Consider the following 23,643-nt stretch of genomic DNA (forward strand, 5'->3'; position numbering starts at 1 on the left):
AATAAAAACATCAAACATTTTTATCCAACAGGCTCTAACTGGGGTTTTCATTAAAGGCTTTTTCTTTTTTTAATTTTACATATTTTAATTTTTCATATTGTCATGACTGAATACAGTGGCAGAAATTAGAAACATTGACAAAACAGTGGAGAAACTTTCTGAAAAACTACCTTTGTATTTGTTTTCAACAGACATTTTACATTGAAAGCCAAATGTTTTTCTAACATTCACAGTTTTCCAGTCAGGGTAAGTGTAAAGAAACTATTTCTATAATGGTGAAATAGGCCATAAGAGAAGGAGTGGCTAGTCACACACACAGCTCAAGCCTTTTTTTGGAAAACTGTTGTTTTTTTTTTCCTCAACAGATTGCTTTGAATGGATAATATGGGCTAAAATTATTCCCAGACATTATTTAGCAAATAATTTTAATGAAATTCAACAGAACCACAATCTAACAATGAGCTAACAGAAATGTGCATTCTTTTATATAGTTAGTAAGAAGTGTTCACCGCTCTAATAAAACTAAGTGGCTTTCGGGGAGGTGCAGTATGAACAAAATATTAAATTTGGTTCATCCTGATAATCCATATTGGAATATCAGAGATGAGTTGTTGTCTGCACAGAGTTTAACAAACTCCCAGCTTTGAGGAGTACTAAACAAGATGCGATACCTAATGGAGTGGAATAAGAAATATGGACCTGAAAATGAGACTATGCTGTATTATATGTCGATCACACAAGGTGGCAGAATAAGCTCAGGGCTATCCCAGAAATAAGAGGCAGTGAATTATCATTGCTTTCAGTCAACAGTGTATCCTTGCTTGCCCTAGGAATATGCAAGTTGCTTCTGCACATGTAGAGGGATGAAGGAGAGTATTTTAATACAGAATTTTTTGATAATTTTCCAAGTACTTCAATTTCATTTGGAGATTTAATGGAAACTCTTAAAAGCTTGTGGCTAACTTTGGAAATTAATAATCATACAATGCTGAGTCTGCTCACATATTCAGTTTTATTGAAAACACAGTTTACTTTCTATTGATACATTGATTCTCTAAGTGGGGTTGAACTCTTCAGATGAAGGACAGCTGCAAGAACAGACATGAAGGGAACATTTTGCTGTTCATTATCGATTGGTGGCTAAATTCACTTCTATTGTAAGTGAGTGAAACTTTATTGACTTTCCTTGTATTGCATTTACTTATATGCTCTGCCTGAGAATGGCAGGCAGATGTATGTGGTTGAACTGAGGGCAACCTCAAAGAGGAGAAATGGAAGTCCAAAGAAAAGGGAAGAGATTACTCTTCAGCAATTGTCCTGTTAGTGCTTTGGCCAGTGAGTTGGGGAATAGTAACAATGCTTCTTTTTACACAGGTACTACTACTCCTTGACCTCTGAGCCTGCTGTCCTAATCCTCACTTCCAGGGGCAGGGCTGAGCTGCATCACCAAGGGAACGTTTGGATTCTCCTGCGTTTGCTTGCTCAGTTTGCCTCTGTGGAGCTATGAGACAGACAAGCAGTGCACCAAAATGATGGAGAATTTCAATTATAATAAGGGACTCCTTGCAGTCTTCCTGATGTAAACTGCACCAGTAAAGCATAAAAGCAGGGTGTGTGTTGAGCCCAGTTAATGGTTGCTTGAAGAGAGATATGTCATTGTAGGATGCATTATAAAAGTATCTGATAACATATTCTGCATCTGAATTTCCTCCTGTCTGTAACAGAATGGAGTAACTGAGCAGGATTGTCTTGTAAGTAAGGGTTTAAGAACTCGTATCTGTACATTTCTCCTTATGGAGTATATTTCTGGAAGCTCATTAGAAGCTATTAGAGATTATTCACCCTTGCAACCTTTTCAGCAGATGTTCAGCTGTTTGTTTTTTCCTTCACTGCCTTGAGATATTTGGCTAAGCATTAGAACAAGACTGGAACAGGTCAGGAAAGTATTTATTTCCCAGAAAATTAAATTAACTAGAAAAATAGATGGCAATTAATAAAATAAGTCATCTGTAATGTATTAATGAGAAATGGAGAACAAAAATGGAGTGAAAATTTGAAATTTAGAGCGAGAGCAGACACTGGAATGGCAACCTTCTCTTTGCACAGAGAGAAGATTACAAAATTATAAAGAAGAAAAGGAAGAACCGAGAGAAAAAAGCAAAGAAAAAATTAATTATGAGTTCTGGAGAACTTTTTTTGCGTCTGCTGCATTTGCCTTTGGCCCTTCAGTCATTTAGGCGAGCTGAAGTCTGTGAGGCTCATGAAACTTCCTGAATGACCTATGGTCATGTCTAAAAGAGTTATTTTGGCCCACACCTAAATACTGAGCTTCAGGCCTGAGAGCTCCCTGATCCCTTTGTATTCAGCTCATTTCATAGTCATGTCCTGACTTTCAGCTGTAAGCTTCTGGTTCACCGCTGAGCCCCTTCATTGGTGTGGCATCTCATCCACTGTCCCACTGCAAAACCAGGGAGATTACTTTTAATTGCCAGTGGTTTTAACTTACCTGCTTGAATGTACACTGCACAGGCTTTAGTCACTCACACACTCTTCTCAGACTAGATGAGATAACTGTGTGGAGATAGCTTCTCAAAATGCCTCTCTGCTGTGACTGCCTGTGAGTCCACCCTCTCTTCAGTACAAAGTCAGGCACTAACAACCTAAACCACTGCAGGGGATTCTTTGAGTTAAACTTCTAGCCTTGCACAGAAATGGAAAAAAATCCCTTATACCAGCTCCTCACCACCTCTCAGTCACTAATTACTGCCTTTGATTTACCATGTGGCAGCCTGCTGCCATTGATGGGGCGTACCTAAGAGAGCCGAAGCTCCTCAGGATATCCAAGCCGGGGGCTGTGGGATGATGAAGGGTAACAGTGGGGATGGCTGGTGAGCTGGGGCACACGGCTGGTCTCAGATGGGCATTTTGGGTGCCATCTCTCATGGTATACCGCTCACATGGTGCAAAGCTGCAGTGCAGTGTGACAGATAGGTTAGTGAGACTGAATACGCTGAATATACACGAGTAGTAGGCAGCAACCTTTACATAACAAGTAATTATTTCCTGTCTGAAGAGGCATCAGAGGCTGTCTGTACCCTGAAAGAGTAGCTTGGCAGTGAGACAGCCATGGCTGAGCCAAAGCAGAAATGCAGAGCTCTTCTCTGAAGAGTGGGTGATGAGGGGCAGCTGCCTTTGTCACTTTCCAAAATCATTTCACAAAGTAATGTCTGCATATTGGTTAAATAAGTAGCAACTGATTGAGTTTCAGTCAATATCTAACAGTCTCAGTAGCCTTAGTCAGTGCCCCTAGAAAGCAGAAAGCAAGCAGAGGTGTGGCAGTACTGAAAGAGCTGGCATTGGCAGCAGTGCGGGGAGTCAAAGTATTAATGACAGTGACACAGATGCTCACACAGACTCCATCCTGTTAAATGCAGGTGTCATTCACACCTGCACAGTGCACATGGAAGCTGAGCACACTGTCTCTGGACACATATGCACATACTCACCCACAAGTACATATAAATGCTACCAAAGTGAGGTGATGTGTGGTTAAACAAAGCAGATGGAGTGAGAACTTGTTGTGGTGTTCATGTGGTCACTGATCATGTTCTCCTTTGAGTGTGCTGCTGAAAAGCTTGCAGGTCAAATGTGGATGACTCCAGTGTCTGGAAAAATGCACCGTGGCACTGCTGTATTGTACTGGAAGCTATAGGTAGTCCCTGACAGCCTCTGTAAAGGGATATGAAGCAAAATACCTCTGAGAGCAAGGAAGTAATTCTGCTGATTAATGCCAGTCTTGTTGGTATTGATGATTTAGCTGCCTGTGCAAAACAAATGTGGGCAACCAGTTTGTCTTGAAAAAACTTGTACAACTGAATAAAGGAAGCTGTTGCCTAATCTATTTCATACTAATTGCTCCATGCCACAAATTCAGGACCTGATCCAATATGAATTGACATGGAGGAGAGGTACTCCATTCACTGCAGTAGTCTTTGGATTAAGGCTTCATTTTAAAGTGAGTGAATACTGAATGCTAAATTAGCATTCATCTGAGTTGTCACTGTCTCTTTCTTGAGAAGCAGACAGGCTTGATATTTTCTGTGTAGCCAAATGAGTTTTAGCACTTACATGCTGGATTGCAAGCCAGCAAAGACAATCTGACCACATCAAAGTTTTGGTAAGAGCCAGGACCCTGTGGGCTGCTGCCTGCAACAGACTACCTCAGTCAGATGTCTGACATGGGGATCTCACTGCTGCACTGCTGCACAGAGCCATTTACCACCCAACACTTAGTGCTTATGAGGCATTTTTCAAAAGCCTCACTGGGGCCATACCTGGGGCATTAGCTATTTAAACATCTTAAAAAAATCTGTCCCTTGAGAGGATTTAACTCCACAGGATTTAGGCTGCTAAGGCTCGCATCATCAAAGAGACCAAAGCGTCAATCCATCTCTTTTCATGCCTAAGGACATAATAGTATTGTGCCCCCTCCCATGAGGGGTTACTGCAGAGAAATTTCCTAGCTCTCAGCACCCAAACTAGCTAGCTCTGGAAGCAGATGGAGTATAATTATAGCAGCATTGAGCTGCACCTGAACTAATTAGCTCTGCTGAGAAACAGGGATTGAATTTAATAATGCATGTTCTGCCATACCAAAAAGGCTAGGCTGCCTTTGAGACCCGTGTGACTGTCTCTGCATGGTGCTGTGCTGAACTCTGTGGATGTACTGTGAAAGTCAGCTCAGAGCTTTTCTGTCACCATAATCTGCTGCACAATATAGGCATCACCTTGTCCCAGCATTCATGTACCATTGGCATAATTACTCCTTAGCTGTCACTTACCTCCTGACTATTAGTTTAGCATGTTAGGTTTTGCATATGCTCAAGATTTTGCTGTCCAAACTCACCTAAATATTGAGATCCACCTCAAGGATTTCTGTAGCCTAAAACCTTGAAGCCTTCAAAATAGGACTGTGTTTGCTATAGACCTGATGTTACCAGCATAATCAAAATATGCTTAAAGTAAACAGTAGATGTGAGACAAAGGTAGAAGACCCAGGTTCAGATCCCTGCTCTGGAGCAGTGATATTTATCACATGTGGAATTGAACCCCCATCTTGGATATGTTTCCTAATTGCTGGGGTTGAAGACACTCTCTCTGACCTCAGTTCTCTGCATATCGAATTATTTCTACAAGAAGAAGCAAATCTTGTGCTGATGACTGAGATCATTTTCCCAATTTATGGAAAACTGGATGTTGAGATTCTGTCTTGGGGTGCTGGTTTGAACTCAAGCTCAGGCTATGGTTTGAGCAGGAGGAGCAGTTGGACCCTGTCCCCCACACCCTCACAGGGTGACAACTCCAAAGCTCTCACTTCTCCTGGCCTGCCACTATTGCTCTTAAAAATGTAAATTCGATGTTTTGTATCATACGAGTGGCTGAGGTTATTTAGGAACTTAATGGCTCTGTACAGAGACTATGTCTCTCTGGACATGTATAAACACTGTCCCTTTAGGCTGAAATTTATCTCTCGCTAGTTTGGTGTATGTTCTGCTCAGCAGCTTTCTGTTGATCCTGCACTTAGGTGCCTATTTGTGGAAAATTTGTGTGAGGTAGGATCAGCACTATGAGCAAGGTGTTGCACTGCTTAATTCTGTAAAGTCTCATTACTACCTAGGAAGTGCAAATGGGAAGTGGACCCTTGAATTATGCGAAGTCTTTTGAAAATTTAAACCATGGTTCATAGCATTTGATGATTTTTTAATGTAGTACCTTTAGACAAATTTAATGACTCTGTGTGCTACGACGGTGTATTAAAACTACTGGATCAGACATGCACACAAACCCAGAGGTAAGCCTTTTCATTGATTTGTCCATTTTAAAAAACACAGGCTTCAATGTTTTGAGCCAAAGGAGATATTTGGTAGCTACTGATGTATCTTACCAGGTCTGCTGTTAAAGTCAGTTTTCTCATCAGAAACTGAAAATACTTTTGACTCTGTTGCACAACCATTCTTTTTCTTGCCATTCTGCTGATAGGGTCTGAAATAAAATCCCTTAATTAGTACAATATCTGATTTGTAATAGCTGTGTTGAATCCAGTTGCCTGTGTAGGAAACACAGGAGTCCCTATTTCCTCTCCTCTTTCTCTATTTGCTCATCAATATATTTGGCTCAAATAGTTTGTTTCTGAAAATATCAGTGGTAAGTGGATGAGCAGAGGCAGTAGAAGCAATACTGCATTTGCAATAAGGGGAAAGTGTGAGATGCAAAGAGAGGAAGAAAAATCCCAAATCTGAGCTCTTCCCCCTCCCTTCTCCTGGTGTGGTGAAGAGGCAGGCTGCCTCTTGTACAGAGAGAGGAGTAGAAGTGCAACCTCTTCCTAAATAATTAAATGAATACTTAACCTGCAGGTTTAAAACTTACAGCATATTATAAAACAATTATGTTTCCTTTGCAGGAAAAAGCTGAATTGCCGTTCAGGTTCTTTTGTCATCTGTATGCATGAGTTTGGAGCAATTAGCATGAATATATTGCAGGTGCAGTGTCTCAGGAAATTGTGAGAAGCTGTGCTGTATTTTTGTACTACAGAGAAGTGCCAGAGCTATAACTCTTGGAAGAGTTGAAAACTGGGGAGATGTGACCATCTGATGTGTGATCTTATAATCTTAACAAGCACCGATAGCTGTCTATACAATAGTCATGAAATGAATGCCTTATTTTCTTAGATTGTTTTGCTACTCATTAAATTTAACTGGAGACTGCAAAGTATTTAATTTTAGATTTTGGATTACCTTTCTCATGTGTCCCGTTTATCTTTTTAACTGTAGATAGTTTTTCTGAATGGTAACAGCCATGATATTGTGTTAGCTTTGATGTTATTGCCAGACAACATCTTATTCCAGTGAAACACCCTTTTGCATGTTTTTTAAGGTAAATTATTTGAGTATTCATGAGCCCTGAATTTTTGTTCGCTATAGTTTTGTCATATCTAATTGTCCATGTAAAGATGATCCTTGTTCCTGACTCTCAGATGCAATTTAATTTTTAAGCACGTGTTCCTCAAAAATTCAGATGAACACAGTAAGATAAATGCTTCCTAAAGCCAAACCTCAAAGTAGTATTAATGGGGACTTTTTTTTTTTTTTACTAGAGTGATAGCGATTCACATCTGCTGAGGATCTGACCCTTAGAGTTAACTTACCTGATGATAATTTCTGCTGATGCTCCATTTATATGAGTAGAACAGAGGGACCTCAAAGACCACAGCAATTATTCATAAATGGTTTGATGCCCTTTTATTTCACCACAGAAGCTCAAGGGAACCACTGTGGTAATAAGATTCATGCCCACCATTTTACCTTCATGAAATCACTGACTTGATGAATGATACTGATATGGAACGTTGCCTTCTATGCAGGTATGAAAGGAAAAGTTAATCCTGGGATCTTCAAAGCAAAACCAAGTGACTTCAGTCAAAATTATTTGGACATGGAGAAAATCCTGATAACTACTGTCACACACACAGAGTGACACATGGACATGTCCACTTACTTTGACTTTTGAGAAGTGGCAGAGGAGGAGGAAACACAAGTACCAGATCAAAAGAGCAAGAGTTTTCAAGTTGTCAGCATGGTGAGTCATCTGCACAGTGTTTCCACAAATATGACAACAACAGTGACTACCCCTTACTTTTAGCTGCAGTCGCACACAAGCACTTAAGTGGAGTGGGAGGAGGCAAGAGAGCTTTTTCTGAAGTGGAAATAGCAGGAGGAGGATATCATATGAAACAAACTTCAGCAGCAGGAAAGACTTGTGACAGGATAAAGATTATGTGTTCTGTAGATAGCAATCCTAGAAACAGAGTTGCTTGGTGGCTTGTTATGTGAGAAAAAGATCCGTATTAAAACTCAGTGTTGTACTGTGTGACATTTTACTGCTAGTTTTTAGTGCTGGAGAACAAGAAACTTTCAAATCCCCTCTGAAGTTATAGTGCTAACAGAAAACTATTTTTTTATATCATCTTAATCTGAGAAACCCCTTTTTTCTATATAGATTATATAGTAAGAACATTTATGGAATCCGTGGTGTTACCTCTCTCCTCTGTCTCTGGGTTCTCTGTGTGGGTCTATAGCTAATGTGGCAACATCTGTCCTATATTTCAAATGTATCAGGAGGCCTTTTGAGCAAACTATCATTTAGAAAAGAGCTAGAGATTGCATAGTCCCCTGTGGCTATAGGAAAATTTAATGGAGTTGGAGACTAATCCCCCCACCATTGCTCCATGGAGCATGGAGAGCAAATTCCCTTACCCCTGAGGAAGAAGTCAAATGTTCTCAGAGGGAAACCTCAGACAATTTTTCTCTTTCCCTCCCTCTTGGGTAGAGTTTTCTATGGGAATGACTGAGGATTGACCCCATGGAAATAATAATTTGAGAAGACTTATTATAAAATTGATTTTATTTCCTTGTCACTGTGAAGTTGTTCCCTATAGCATGTTCTCTAATGATTTATCCATGAGTTTCAAGTGCTATAAGTACCAGTGGTTCTGCATCTCCCTGGCCTGTCTCACTGACAGATGGCAAGAGATGGAGATCGCAAGCCACAGCAGACACAAAAAGAGAGATAGCCAAATAAGATAAAGATGAAACTTTTTTTTACTGTAGGAGTAAGCTGCCTGTGAGGATCAGGAGTGAGACCAGCAGCATGCGGTGTATATTCTGAGTGATATAGTAGTTTAAATCTAGGCTACTTTTAAAGACAAGGAAATTTGCCTCAGACACAAGTCCAAACACTTTCAAACTTATCTCCCTTTAAATCTGTTTCACTCTTTTCTTTAGTTTGTTTGCACAATGTCTGTGAGAAGAGCTTCTTATTATTCCCCTCTTCCCCTCTGTTCTCTTATTAATGTCTCACTCCATGCAGCCACATGCACACTTCTTGGGCGGTAGGTATGATGAGAAGTGCTGAAGCACCACGAGGTGATGTGCTTGAGGAATCCCTGATCTGCTGAGCAACTTCTTGTGAGATTTAGAACTCCAAAGGATTGACCATAAATAAATAAGACCTTTCAACACCTTATAGCTTTTGGGAAACAAAATCCACTTCCTATTACCAGTGTTACTGGAGAGTTTGCAATCTATTCAGTCCTGTAATGCTGTCCACCTGCCTCTTGCATTCTGTCTCCAGTAACCATGGCCATATCCTGTCTTTTCTGCTACTCATCCATCCAATATAGCACTGCATTCTGACTTCTACATATGAGATTTGGTATTAGATACTTTTTTGCTATTTGGTATTGACTCTGGAAATTCTTATACAGACAACTAACGTGGTTGTGAATTTAATCTCCATGTTTCTTTTTTTTTTTTTTTTCATAGGGCATCTCTTTTCCTTAATTGCTTTTGGTTTGTTTGTTCAAATTAGGTATTTATTGCATTTAAAGAAGAATGAACTTTTGGTACAAGATAATAAAGGATTTATCTGATGATAAAGCATGTAAATCTTTCCAGAAACTTCAAGATTTTAATATTAATGCAGATCAAATATGGAAATATATGCAACTTGTGAATAGTTTTATGGAAACAGGAAGAGCTGTGTTTCAGTGTAGAAGTAATCCTTATTAGGATGAGTTTCTGATATTGATAAGACAGAAATACAGTGTCTCATTTTTTTCTCTTGCTTAAATCTCTTCATTCTTTTGTGAAAGTTCAGGAAAGAATAACAAGTCTTTTTTTTTTAATAAACTGCTGAATAAATCATTAGAGACGAAACTACAAGGAACAAGTTTGTAGTGCAAGAAAAGAAAATCAGTTGTGTAACAAGCCTTCTCAATGTCTAATTTTCAGAGGGTCAATCACAATCCTACCCTTTAGAAAAAAATATTAATTATAGATAATTAATATTTTTCTATTTTAATAAGCATGGGTATCCCCTCTCATGTGGTGCCCTCAGGGTAACTTTTCCTTTCTCTTAGTATGAATTTAAGGACAAGGGACTAGTACTCAATATTCCTAACCTAATACAACATACTTATTAAATTAGTGTTTAAAGTACTTAATTTTTTTAATCTTTGATTTGCTCTTTCCAAAACATCATTGAAACCATGTAATGTACTTGCTCAACAGCAAAAACCACCAAAAATTTTAAGTTTGGAGTAAAATGAGAGGAGAAAATCAAGAGATAAGATACAGGTGAATTTTTAACACAGCAAAGTTCTCGGGTATCCTTTACAATTTTTAGACTTTTTTTCGAGAGTAGATCATGATATAGGCAGTGAAATCTCATAACCATTAAAGAAGAGCATGGAACAGGGGGATATTGGGGTTCCTGCTTCATGCCTCAGGCTGAAAAGCTTCAACTCTCTCTTTGACTTCATAGGAGAGGTGCTCCATCTCTCTGATCATCTTAGTGGCCCTCCTCTGGACCTGTCCAACAGGTCCATGTCCTTCTTATGTTGGGTGCCCCAGAGCTGTCTGTAATAACCCAGGTGGGATCCCTTGAGAGTGGAATAAAGGAGGATTCACTTTACAGAGACTCTACTTTTCAGAGTTATGTCTCTTCTTTGCAGACTGTGTCCCCCAGCAGGAAATCCTCCGAGATTCACAGTTGTATTTAGGAGCATGGAAGAGGTGGTGGACAGCCCAAAGATCCAGAGACCACCTTATGTTTCTAACCCTTTCTTGTAATATTATCTCTTCTCAGTCTTTACATTATCATTTTGGGTAAGTTTTCAAATTTGGCCAACATGAATGATTTTGCAAGTCTACACATGAAACTCATTCGTACTGTCCTCTAAAGTAATTCTGAAAACACTCTGCTCCCATTTATCATTCAATATCCAGGTTTCTTTCCCTTACTGTGTTCTAGAACATGCTCTCATCTAACTAGTGACAAACCTCTGCAAGATGTTTTGCTCATTGGAGAGGCAATTAGATGTTAAAGAAATTTTTTGCTTTTTATTTTAAAATGTCTTGTTGGATAAATAGTATACAGATTTTCCTGAGATGTGCTTTGAGCTGTTTGGAAAATGAAGAACAGAGCCTTTCATTGAAATTAATGGGAAAGTTCAGTGAAATTTGGATTAGACTCCAATGATAAAGCAATCTGAAACAGAAACATCATTAAAAGATACTGGTAATGGAATTGTGAGCTTATTTGTCTGAAAAACAGCTTGCAAGGTAATAAGTAATAAATTATTGCTAAGAAGTACATCTGTCTCTAAATAGAAAAATGTCTAGTGGAATGCATTGTACATCTGTACTAATGAAATTATTAAAATAAGTACCTTTGAGATAAGAGTATGTATTATAAAGATGACCAAGTGAACAGAGGGCTAGGGGGCTTTTATGCTAATTAAATGATGGACGCATGGTAAAGAGGCAAATTGTTTATATATGCTGAACACAGAAAATCTAGAAGACCATCTGACACCTTCTGTCAGAGAGAAAACATGTCTGCTTAATTAAGGGCTGTAATATTGTATGTATGCTTGCAGGCAGTGATAAGGTAGCTAATCTAGCTTTTCCTGAGGTGCACTCTGTCTTTTCAGTGCTTAAATTTCAGCCTTAAGATTCCCCTAATGTTGCTGTTTGTATGGGATTGTTTCTCTCTTTCTGGCATGTAACTGATTCCCTGAGAGATAGACGCACCTCCAAACAGCGACTGCTTGTCAGGAAGACAGTTTTTCATACCTGATTTTAATGCAGACCTTTATTTTACAGACAGGTTTCTCCGAGGCTCATCCTGTCTTATTTTTAATGAATAAAAAAAGAGGTAAGTGGGAAATGCTGTCATGCAGGCATTCCAGATGAGACTAGGACAACATCACATTTGAATAACCACCCTATGGATCCATCAAGCTGAGCTGAGACATGCCTTAGGAGCCTCAACTCAAAACTGAGCCCTCAGATTCAGGGCGAGACACAGCCTGTGTGTGCCTGCGTGTGCTTTGGCTCCCCTCGCTGCAGTGCCCCTGCTTGGGAGAGTGCTGGCATTGGCAGAGCATGGTCTTACAGAGGAGTTTAATTGTGCCTTTGCTGTATTACGCAGAAACATATGGCTCAAAGCCCATAGGAAAATATCAGAAAAGGAATTTTGCAGCAATAACATAAACCTTATTTTGCACGAAGTATTCAATATTTGTTGTCTGAGTGCCTGCTCAGGGTTTGAAAGCCAGGTGTTGTTAGATTTCACTAAGTTTGGCATATTTGCCTCTATTCCCTCCCCAGTCTACAGTTGTTTTCGTGAGGAAACTGCAATTTACACGGTTGTGTTCATGGACTGCACTATACAAATTTTGCTCCTAATCATTGCCCGCATAAAATGTTGGGGTGATGGATATCTGCCCAATGGAAATTTAAGTGCCATAAATTCAAAGCAAACTTGGCATGATTTGTACCTCCCTTACAAAGCTCTCTCGATTATTTTTTTTCAGTTCAGTAGGTTTCAGTAGGACCAAAACAGCCTCCCACAAGCCTTGAAGTGGTAAATCTGTATTAGTAGTGACTACTGCTCTCAGAGATGTGAATAGTGAAATTGGTGCACATAGCACCAGCATTCATTTCTTATTTTTATTTTAAATGTCCAGGTCTCAAAAAGCACCAATATCTTGTTGGTTCTTGGTGTGAAGCCACTCGCACAAGTGAATGAATCTCTGTGTGGGTCCCATGAAAGAGTTCAAGGAGTTGCACTCAATGATAAACAGTCACCAATGATGCAGCTCAACTGATCTGATTCTCTTTGTGCTTGAGCTATAGATGTTTTCCCAAACAGATTAGCACTGATTAGCAACGAATTATCAAGCATAAAATGAGTTTCTTGGCTTCTAGCCACTGGACACATAGAAAGAAAGGGTATCTGCAGGAGGAGGAAAATGAGTATCCATGGATGAATAAAACGCTTGGATATATTTGTTGTTGCAGGTTATTGCCAGCTTAAAATAAAAGTGGTCATTGCCAGTTAAATACAACACCTCTGTCCTTACAGTAAGCATATGGCTTTGTAGAAAGAGGACATATTAAATAAATTCTTTCTGCTTGCCTGTGATTTTTTAATATATTGTACTGGATAGCAGTACAGTATTTGAGTATTTCTGTCATGCGGAAGCAATCAGCTCTTTAGACAGTGCTGCTTGCTTAAAATGCTGATGCTGATGATGCTGAAAACATGGGGTGAGGGAAAACTGAGGTGCCATCTTGAATAGGCTTGCAGACACTGGGCTGCTTTAATAGAAGGTAAAAGACATGTTAAACACTTAACACTTAGCTGGTAAGAGGAAAAGTAAGCAGTTGGAGTATTGTCCCTAAAGAGAAACATTAATAAAAAGCGAGCTGTTCAGATGGGTGAAAAACAGTGAAATTGGTCCACCTGATTATGAAGAAGAAGAGAATGATCAGTAAAATAGTTGGTCTGTTAGACTGTGGCCTCTGCTCTGTAAAATAGGACTCTATTGAGGGTGTGAGGCTTCCCTTAGCCACAGGAACCTGCAGACTGCATGCTCAGCCCTTCTGCCAGTTTATTTTAGTTATTCTAAGCAATAGAAGGTGGTAGGCACAATATCTCCACAGTTAACAGGTGTATTATCACTTTAATTATCTTTAACTACTAGGCATGCTGTGATAGTAGGCATTGAGAGATGCAAATATAAAGCAGACCTAGTGAAAACAGTTTGTCTTGAATAGACTGAAAGGGACTTGTTTTTTTTACATAGAAGAGCTAATGTTTGTTACTAGCACTCATTGTCTTGGCTACACATGCTAATTAATTTTCCAGCAGCCTTATGGTTGACATCAGAAAAAAATTGTATAAAAATATAGATAATGTCCTATATTTGCTTATCAAAAGGAGACTTTGATATTTTTAAAAGAAAAAAAATCAAAACAAAACCCAAATATTTTTAACTGTTGTATGAAACCAGAAAAAAAATTAATTAAAAACCCAGTGGTGATTGTTTTATGTGATGAACAGAAAGGTGGGTATTTATATCTTATTTCTGTATCTGTATGTCTCCAAAGACAGTACCTTTTAATGAGGCAAAGGAGGAGAAAATGGTTATTCAATATTTTACTTTTTTAAAAAAGAATTTTGCCTTTCTTATTGTTTGTTAAAAGCAGACATTATTACAGAAATCTCGCTGAATCGCTCAAATTTCTATAAAACCAGGTTTCAAAACACGATTTTCTAATAGACAAATATATATAACCTAACATGCATTCACTCATCTCTGTTTCTTCTCTTTATGCATTCATTTTCTAAGGCTGCCTCCTTTTCCACATCCCAAATATTTTCCTTTCACGTGTGGTGTTTTTTTGTTTTTCGGTTGGTTGGATTTTGTTTTTTGTGGGTTTTTTTGGTTTGAAGCTGCTCGGAAATATATGTCAGTAGTATTAACTCACATCTTTAAATTCCAGCCTCCCAGTGTCTAGTTCTTAAAAGCAATGGGCTAATGAGAAAAAGATGTATGACTTCAGCTTTTTATTTATTTCTAGGCTCACTGTGTATCCCAAGCCATGTGATGCACCTGTGTGCGCTGGCTTTACTGGAAGATTCTTAGACAGTTACTGTACTGGTCTGATGTTTCCAGACAAACACATATATTGCAGGTGTATAGCACTGCTTTCACAGTGGTTTCTTGAAGGTTATAAAGAGCATACATGTTGTGACAATGCACCAGTGTTCAGATATTGCTAAGGTATTCAAAGATCAATGGTTAGCTCTCGCTTGCTTTTCAGTGAATCCGTTCCAAGCAATTTGTCATCTTTCTGCTTTCAGCAATATTATACACACAGCCTTGTACCGATCTCTTGGCATAGGAGAACGTCTGTACTTGGAGCAGTGTGTTCATTGAAGAATTTTTTTTTAACTCTTCATCCTTGTGTAGATCTTTAACGATCTGCTATATGCTGCCTCTTTCTCTAATCTTCTGAGAGATCAGCAGGCACAAACTGTACTGAGAAAATAATCCTATACCACATTCTGATTTGATTCCAGCCCGTCTGGTGGGACTGCTGCTAAAAGCCAGCATCTAAAGAAGCAGCTCATTTGAATTCTGGGTGTACACACGATTTAATGCGAATGTGCTCAGAGTCTGAAGGCTGATGTATCAAAGGCACCATTCAACACCACCTCAGGAATGTTCCTAATAGTGTGACCATTTTTTCCTTTCACTTCTGTCAAATTTATCAATGTCTGATGTCATTCTTTCACGAAGAGGGAGCCTATTAGTATGCATAAAGTAAAAAAAAAGTTCATTCCAATGCATTAACATTTACTCATGGCAATTATGTCTGAGCTTATTAAATTCATATATCTCCCCCTTCTTTCTTTCTGTTCCACCCCTACATAAAGTAGCATCAAATCTATTGATTTTTGTTAAGCTCCATATGTGTGTGTACCCCTCTACCTATATTTATATGTATCTATACATCTCTCTATAGATATCTTTCAGCACTAAGGACTGAAAAATTTTACCCATTTTTTGTATCTTACTGCTAGAGCATTTCCTAAGAAAACTAATGACTGCTTACCTAGAGCTAGACTGAGCTATTAGGTAGGCACATAACTGCATTGCCCCAGGAAGTATACAGGGAAAGAATCGGACCTGAAAGCAGCATAGTTTGTCTTGCCTCCCTTTCCTTGTTTGTGAAGGGAAAAGGTAATCTGCACTTCTCCTTTTTCATTTTTTTTTTTTTGTGTACAGGTTAATTTTCCTATGCAGTGAGGCAGCATATAAGATAAAGAACCAAGATGCTCTCACCTCTCAGCATCTCTCTTGTGCCTACAGTCCCTGTCTTACAAGCCCAGATGATCCCTCCAAACCTGAGGACTGTTGGATTCCAAAATTTGGATATGAGAAAAAGAAAACTGCTAAGTTTAAACAAAAGCCTTGGGCTGACAGACTGGGGAAAAATCTCCATCTAGAGTCCAGACAAGGATCCATTGATGTTATTGGTTTGGAATGTCCTGCCCAAGCCGAAGAAACCATGCCCTGATTTTATCAAGCCAGTGCAGAAGGCTTATTGTGTTTTCTGTCTCCCTTTGTGTTCCCTGGATCCTGTGCATTCTGCAAACCTGAATACCTCTTTCCCCCATGTAATTCCCCTAAGATAAGATGGGTTTTTCCCTCTGATGTAATTGTAAGACCCCAAATTTGTAAACCTGGGTTTTTCCCTTATGTCATCCCCTGAAACCCCCAGTTTGTAATAAATTGTAATAGTTACAACCCCCTGTTGAATATGTGGACCCTAAACCCTTTAAATATGAACTTGTAAGTCCAACAAAGCATTCTAGTTTCTTGCCTCTGCTGGGATCATCTTAGCTTTATTGACCTCTGCAAGGGATGTCCCCGTGCTAGGCTTTTGTAATGATAAATGTGGTCTGTGCATGAAGACAGCCATTAGGTTAAATGGTGCATGTTTCCTTTCATGAAATGTTTGCCTAGATTCTCCCCAAGAGGATCAGCTCTCTGCCCCGGCCTTCACTGCTCTGTGCAGGGTGCGAGGGGGCTGTTTGCCTGTCACCCTGTGGGTTTGGGGCAACAGCGGTGGGTGAAGGGCAAGTGTGCAGGACCGCACGCCCAAGGGATCTGTGTCAGCACTTTTCCCACCTGAAGCTGGAGGACACTATGCCACAAGCTGGGGTTTGCACTGGTTTTGGTGGAAACTGACAGTTGTTTAAGTCAGGGAACAAGGCAAGTCAGTGAGGAGGCCATGTGCAGGGTGAGATTTTGCTGCAAATTTAGGTAGTACCTCAAGGCATCTTCCCAGAAAGGGAATTCTTCAAGTTCACATTCTTGGATTGATGCAGCCTGCAACCACCGCCTTTCAGCTGGGCTAACCACTTTCTGAGGGGCTGGAGCAGGTGAATTGAGAAGATGGTGGTCAAAATATAGAGAACAAATTATATCTTAATGCTATGTAAGCACTCCTCCTCCTGCAGGGATATATATAATACAATTAAATTCCCCTTCCTCTTCCCACACTGGGACCTGAAACTTGCAAATAAATGCATCTTCACAAGAAGTTTAGGTTCAGGAATGCAAGTGTCTTCTGCTCTCTGACAGGATGGGACAGAAAAGGAAAAACCAGAGAAGCTAGATTCCTATTTCATGGAGGAAGTTCAGAGTTATTGGCACAGCCAGATCAAAAAAGAGCTGCTATTGAAGTAATCACTGCAAGTACCTAAAAGCTATGGTCAGGATTGGAAGGATGCTCCTTTGATGGTTTCCTAAAATAAATATAAACATTTTTTACTCTTTTAAGCTGAATCAATAGTAGAGAAATGTCTGTTAGCCAACAGGCCCCCAGCATTACTTTGGTCACTTTTTCTTCTGCTATGGCTTAAATCACAGTTTAAATATTAACTTCATTTGCTCTCTTAGTGATCCACTGGAAATTAAAGGGAAGAGGAGAAAAGGGAAGAAGAATCCATGGCTTTAAAAAGGAAAGCAGGACTTTGGTTCCTGTTGACTTGTATTTAGTCCAGTCCTGGTTGCACCCTCAATACTTGCATTTACAGTTGCTCACAGTGTAATAATCAAGCAGCCTTGCCTGTCAGGAGGCTATTCTGAGTGGACTGCTATGTCCTTAGACATCACCACATTGCCTTGGGACAGACACATATCTCACTTTTTTGTGCTGGTCATCCTTGGGCTATCTTACCAAGTCCTGTAGGCTTTCCTGAGTTCAAGTGAGATGCTTCAATCCAGCAGTCAACTGCAATCAACATCATTAAAAATAGCTGTATTTACCATGATTCAAGTTAGTTTGTTTTCTTCAAAAAAACACTATGTGCTTCTGTTCATGTGACTAACAATGCAATTAACTTCTATTTTGTCCACATCTGTACATTTGCACGACTGCTGAAGCCCCTGTGAGCTGGGTGATTTATAAGCCCTTTGTGCCACTTGCCTGTCCCATTCAGCAGGATACTATAACCTAACCCTTTCCCTAATGGCATTAAAAGGTGCAATTAATCAATAAAAAGGGTCAGTTAATATTCTCCACACATAAGTGCTGAACATCAGAATAATACACTCTCTTGTGGTTGGCAATCCATCATTTTGTGGTTTAGCTCAAAAGGAAATTGGCAGGACAACCACAGTGCACACCATGGGATTGCTCCATGGATCTGGAGCAGCTCTCATATCTGCTGCAGAGAAACATTTTCTCTGCTGAAAGAGTTTTTTTTAAATAAATAGAACGGTTAGTAAGGAGTAAAATTTTCTTTCTGTGGTTTGAGAAACTTTCTTTTTCCTTCAAAGACGTAAGTGGTATGAGGGAATCCCCTAGCAGCTATAGGCCCTGGGAATTAAAATTTTTCCCTCTGTTCCCTATTCCCTAAGAAACATAGCATGAATCCCACTACCATATATTTCTCTAAGCAACCTTCTGTGGAAAGAGAGAGGCTTGATTAGTGCATGCGCCTGCTCACATTTAGAAGACTAATAGACTTTAGAAGACTAAGAGAAACGTTGGCTTGATATTCATTCCCATCCTCAAGCTCTCTGCACTATGTACATTACAAGGTAACATTTCCATTGCAGGAGGCAATGTGGGAAACAAGGATTGAGGTATCCTTGCCTGAAACCAAATCAATTAATTTTCTGTACAGTTCTCAAAGATCCTTCTCTTAATAAAGGGTTGGCCTGGATTCAGAAAGTTTTTGGCTCTTGTGTATCACCAGTGCTCTGCAGATGACCTGGAATAGTTTACTGGCAGATGCAGTCTTCTTAGGAATATCTTCTTTTCTTGCACCATTTCAATGCTGTTTATAGTTATATGTAATTCATATTTCTCTACTGCTTCATATTTCTTAATCTTAATTCTGAGTTGCTGGTGATTTTTCTAACTAAAATTGTGTTGATATTTTTTTCAGCTGTTCTTTGAATTGGGAATATTTTTGTTATCCAGAAAATACCATTATAAAGTGAGTTGCTTTGAACTTTCAGCTTTCTGGTGAGTAATTAAAATATCCCCTTCAGTTATCTGTGTGTTTTCTGTCTGAAGCTGCCATGAACTTAAAGCAGGTTTTCATCCCAGGCTATTTTGTCTATGTCTCAATGCTAATGTTTCATTTCATGTAACAAACCATTGTTTTTTTCTGGAGCTCAGGCCTTTCTGTTACACTGAGTTTCAACAAGCCTGGCCTTACTTATCACAGAATCACAGAATATGCTCAATTGGAAGGGACCCACAAGGATCATGGTCATTTTGTGTCTGCCTGAGCCCATTTAGTACAGCGGTGGGTTAATTTTAAGATTTGGTACTTCTTTAGAAAAAGATCTTCTAGAAGAAAGATATTTACAGGATATGGCTGCATCCTATGTTCCTTATTCTCTCAACTGTTCTTTTTTATACGCCTTTGGATTCCCTATAATATGTTCCATGTGTGTAGGCTATGTTTTACGGATGAAGTGGATTGGCAAATTAGGCTACCTGGCTATGGAATTCAGGTCCTTGAACTGCAGTGCTGAGTCTTTTATTAGAGTGCAGAAAAGGGAAATTTATAACAGACGTCAATAGATTTGAGATACTGCGGGACAGTGGTGGCCTAATAATGAAGAGTTTCAAAAAGGGCATTTCTGCAGAACTTCACAATTGGTGTCTGGACACCAGTTGGCCTAACATTTGTTTAATGATTTGGGGTTTTTTTAGGGATATGGCCAAACAATATAAAATGAACTTCATGAACTTCATGAACAACCATAAGAAGCTGAGGGTCTGAAGTTGCTTTGTACAGAAGTCTTCAAAGTGCCTAATCTGCGAATTTTTAAATTAGTAAATGTTATAATTTATTATATTTTTTGTCAAGAATAGTATTTTCAAATGGAGTAAATTACTTATAAATAATCTTCATCTGTGGCTGTCTGTACACTGTTATAAAAAAAATTACTTGCAATACTTTAATACAGCAATTTTTATTTTGAAAGTTAATTTAAAATTAAAACACTGCAGCATTCTAAGCAATGCAACATAGGTAAATTCTGTGCTAAAAATAACCAAAATGCTAGGGACTATAATTATACACCACCTTTGTCTACAAGTTGGTTAGCAGAAATATGGCTGGACGGCCTGCAGACAACTTTCTGTAAGAGGGATGTTCAAAGTGGAGAAGGTGGAGACCTCATAGGTGTCTACAACTTCCTCACAAGGGGAGGCAGAGGGACAGGCAATGGTCTGCTCTCTGGTGGACAATGAGAGGACCAGAGGGAGTGGCATGAAGCATTTTCCAGGTTTAGGTTGGATATTAGAAAAAGGTTCTTCACCCAGAGGATGGTTGGGCACCGGAACAGGCTCCCCAGGGAAGTGGTCACAGCACCAAGCCTGACAGAGTTCAAGAACCATTTGGACGATGCTCTTGGACACATGGTGTGATTCTTGGGGCTATTGTGTGCAGGACCAGGAGTTGGACTTTGGTGCTCCTAGTGGGGCCCTTCCAACTCAGGATATTCAATGATTCCATGATTCCATGAAATTTCTCTGTCTCTTTTCCCACCTGTTACTTCTCTTAGTAACAATTTAGCAACCTTTTCCTGAGTGAAAAGCAACATATCCATAGGCATCATAATCAGTAGCAGAACTGTAGTGTCTTTGATCTCCAGGAACTGAAGAGCAATCCATTGTGCTAAACACTATACAGGCACTGCATCCGTGTAAATGTAGCTCTAGAAGAAGCACTCTCACTTGCTCCAAGCAAGGTAAGAAGACTGGCAGCGATAAAATAGCTGAATCATCATCAGACTCTCTCTCCTTTTCTGATAAAGCAAACATTGCTATTACCATGAGAAGATTCATTGTGACTCAGCTGTCCTGTTTTACAGTGCCTGAGGGACTACGTTGGATCTCTCCTTGGTCATTGGTGGCAGTTGTAATGGCCTCGAAGTCGTCAGCAAAAATATTTTCATTCCTTATGAAACTAAGCTGTTTCTTGATTGTCTGGCCTCTTTCCCTCAAAATTTGCAATGAGTTTGTAAAAGAAGATGGCAATAAAAAAAAATTACTTGGAGGGATTGTTCTAGTAATAGTTTGTAATATATTTTAATGATTCTTTTCATTTACTGAATAACATTTAAGGTAAAATCTCATTCCAGACACACACAGTTCTGCTATTAGTGCCATTTCTGTGTTACATTAACTTCTCATAACAAGATCTGTTTTATGAGGGTAGCTTCATAAGAGAAGTGTCTTTTTCATTTGCAGTTTGCTAAATTATAGTAGTTTCTGTGTCTGACTGCTAAGGAACGGGGCCTTCTATTGGCTACAGTTTTAGATAAATACATTATTTATGAAAATAGGCATTTCTCTTATGTATCAGGAAATAGTTTGCATAATCCTCAGCTTCTTGCAGTAATCCAAACATGATTAATTTACTTTTCACAGGTTTTGATGGTGGAAGAACATAAGAAAGCCACTTCAAAATACACCTTCTGAGGCCAGAGACAAACTTGACCTCTTCTCAAACACTTCTGCTTTGCTCAAAGAGGCTGACCCATGGGATCGATGCCAAAGGAAGGTGCTCAGGGCCCAGGGTCTGGGATGCTGAACATGGCACTTTTTCAAGGTGAAATAGCAACACAGAAGGAGGATATTTTTATAAGTAGAAGTACTTGCCTGATTCTCCTGTCACTGCTCAATGACTTGCATTTATATATACTATTTAAAGATTCGTTAAATGCATAAATATGTGTAGTCTGTGACACGCAGCTCAACAGATATTAAAAGATCCTAGCCTGTGGTTATGATTTAACTTGCTCTTTAAGACTTTTGCAACTGCTTCACATTTTCTACGCCTTTTTAGTTTGTGAGATGAAAGCTGGATTGTGGTGATAGCTCAAAGAGCCTTTCCCTTCCCTTCCCTGCCCTGCCCTGCCTTGCCCTGCCCTGCCCTGCCCTTCCCTTCCCTTCCCTGCCCTGCCCTGCCCTGCCCTGCCCTGCCCTCCACTCCCTCCCTCCCCTGACCTTCCCTTTCCTAACCTTCCCAAACCTTTCCTTCCCAAACTTTCCCTTCCCAAACCTTCCCAAACCTGCCTTTTCCTTCCCACATCTCCCCAAACCTTTCCAAACCTTCCCTTGCCAAACCTTCCCAAACCTTCTCGCTTTTTTGAAGAAAGCAGAATTGGTTATTTTTATTATTTTTTATACCAACATCGAGTGGAAAACATTTGTATTTATTTAAGTGTTTAAGGAGGATCTGCTCATAACCTCCCAGCAAGACAGTAAATTCTTCCATGTATTGACTTCATCAGACTCTCTCTAATGTAGAGGAATCTCCAGGGAAGGTCAGCCAAACAAGCAGCACTTATTCAGAAACAATGTGATGTGTGTGTGTGTGTGTGTGTGTGTGTGAATGGCAGGTTACTGACATGGTGCTGAGGAAAGACAGAAAGAGCACCACTTTCCTTTTCAGCTCCTTCGTAAGAATAACCCTGGTTTCAGAACTGAAGAGCCTTCCTTGCTCTGCCATCTGCACTCCAAACAGCAGTGAGAATTAGGTCCTTCCCAAAATCTGATTTGAGGTGTTCATTGTCCAAACCTTTGAAACAATCACTTTTGCTAATGTATGAGTGAACACTGGGCCAAATATTGCAATGGTGGATGGTGTGTCTGGTGGGTTCACTCAAACGCCATCGTGCAGAATGAGAGTTTGGCATCCAGTAAGAGGTCTACAGACTGAGGACTCTTCAGGGTTGCATCTGTGTTTCACTCCTCTCCTGATGTTCATCTTCTCCCTGAACCAAGCATCAAATTCAGCTGGCAGGCAAACATGACCCCTTACAAAACTGCATCTGATATGTACGGTCACGAGATGGGGAGCAGGCTGCAAAGGTGGACATACGAGTCTGTTTTTATGGGGAGGAGGGAACTTGACATAGGGGAAAATCATGTAAGTCACATAAGTCACATTGAGCAAATGAGATTTGCTTTCTCTATGTCCTCTGAGTGCTAGGAAAGCTCTCCCTAACCACAAAGCTCAATATTCAAATGTCAGTCCTTACCTTACAACTAATTCATCTTAACAGGGTTATATATGTGAATAGCCTCACTGGGATCAAAGGAGTTATTTACCTGCATGCAGTGTCATGCACACACATTTGCAGGATCAGGCCCTCCACACACACAGCAGCTTTCATTGCCCTGCCTGTTGCTAAGTCACAATCTGAAGTGAATTAAGGAAAGTGAAGAGAAGCATATGCTTACATGGCAAGACTGCTGGAGAATGGTTTAAAGTGTTAAAGGTTTAAATCACACCAAGGCTATAAAAATCAACTTTGTTTATGGAGCGGTGCAGAGACCTATTGTACTTCATATCGATCAATCCATTGAACACCTGGTTCAAAATGTACAATTGAAAGCTGGGGAAAAGTGCTAAATTGAACAATCTAAGTAACCTGTGAACCTGACAGTCATAAATCAATGGAGATGTTACACATAGTTAACCCTAACTAGTTAGCAAATTTTTAGCTGTGTTACCTGGTTAGGAGCTAGTTTACCATTTCAGAATTGTATTAATACAGAAAACATCTTTGCACTGAATGTTCCTCAGTAAACAGAGCATGAGGTTCACTGAAGACTTCCTCCCTTGCTGCTGTACCAGGTAAACCTTGCTTGAATATCAGCTTGGAAAAAAGGACATTTGAAATTA

General features: G+C 39.6%; 1 long non-coding RNA gene across 1 annotated transcript in view; it reads left to right on the top strand.

Moving 5' to 3' along the window:
- LOC113999861 overlaps nt 1-21,747 on the top strand; it is a 55,236-nt gene extending 33,489 nt beyond the window's left edge. The window contains exons 4-9 of the long non-coding RNA XR_005566078.1: nt 1,375-1,610; nt 7,421-7,635; nt 10,571-10,724; nt 11,724-11,775; nt 18,877-18,956; nt 21,381-21,747. This is a non-coding gene — a long non-coding RNA (uncharacterized LOC113999861). The remainder of the gene's footprint in view (nt 1-1,374; nt 1,611-7,420; nt 7,636-10,570; nt 10,725-11,723; nt 11,776-18,876; nt 18,957-21,380) is intronic.
- The last annotated feature ends 1,896 nt before the right edge of the window (nt 21,748-23,643 follow it).

This window comes from Pipra filicauda, unplaced genomic scaffold, assembly GCF_003945595.2.
Source record: "Pipra filicauda isolate LSUMZ 115617 unplaced genomic scaffold, ASM394559v2 scaffold60_size3304689_pilon, whole genome shotgun sequence".
NCBI classification, from domain to species: domain Eukaryota; kingdom Metazoa; phylum Chordata; class Aves; order Passeriformes; family Pipridae; genus Pipra; species Pipra filicauda.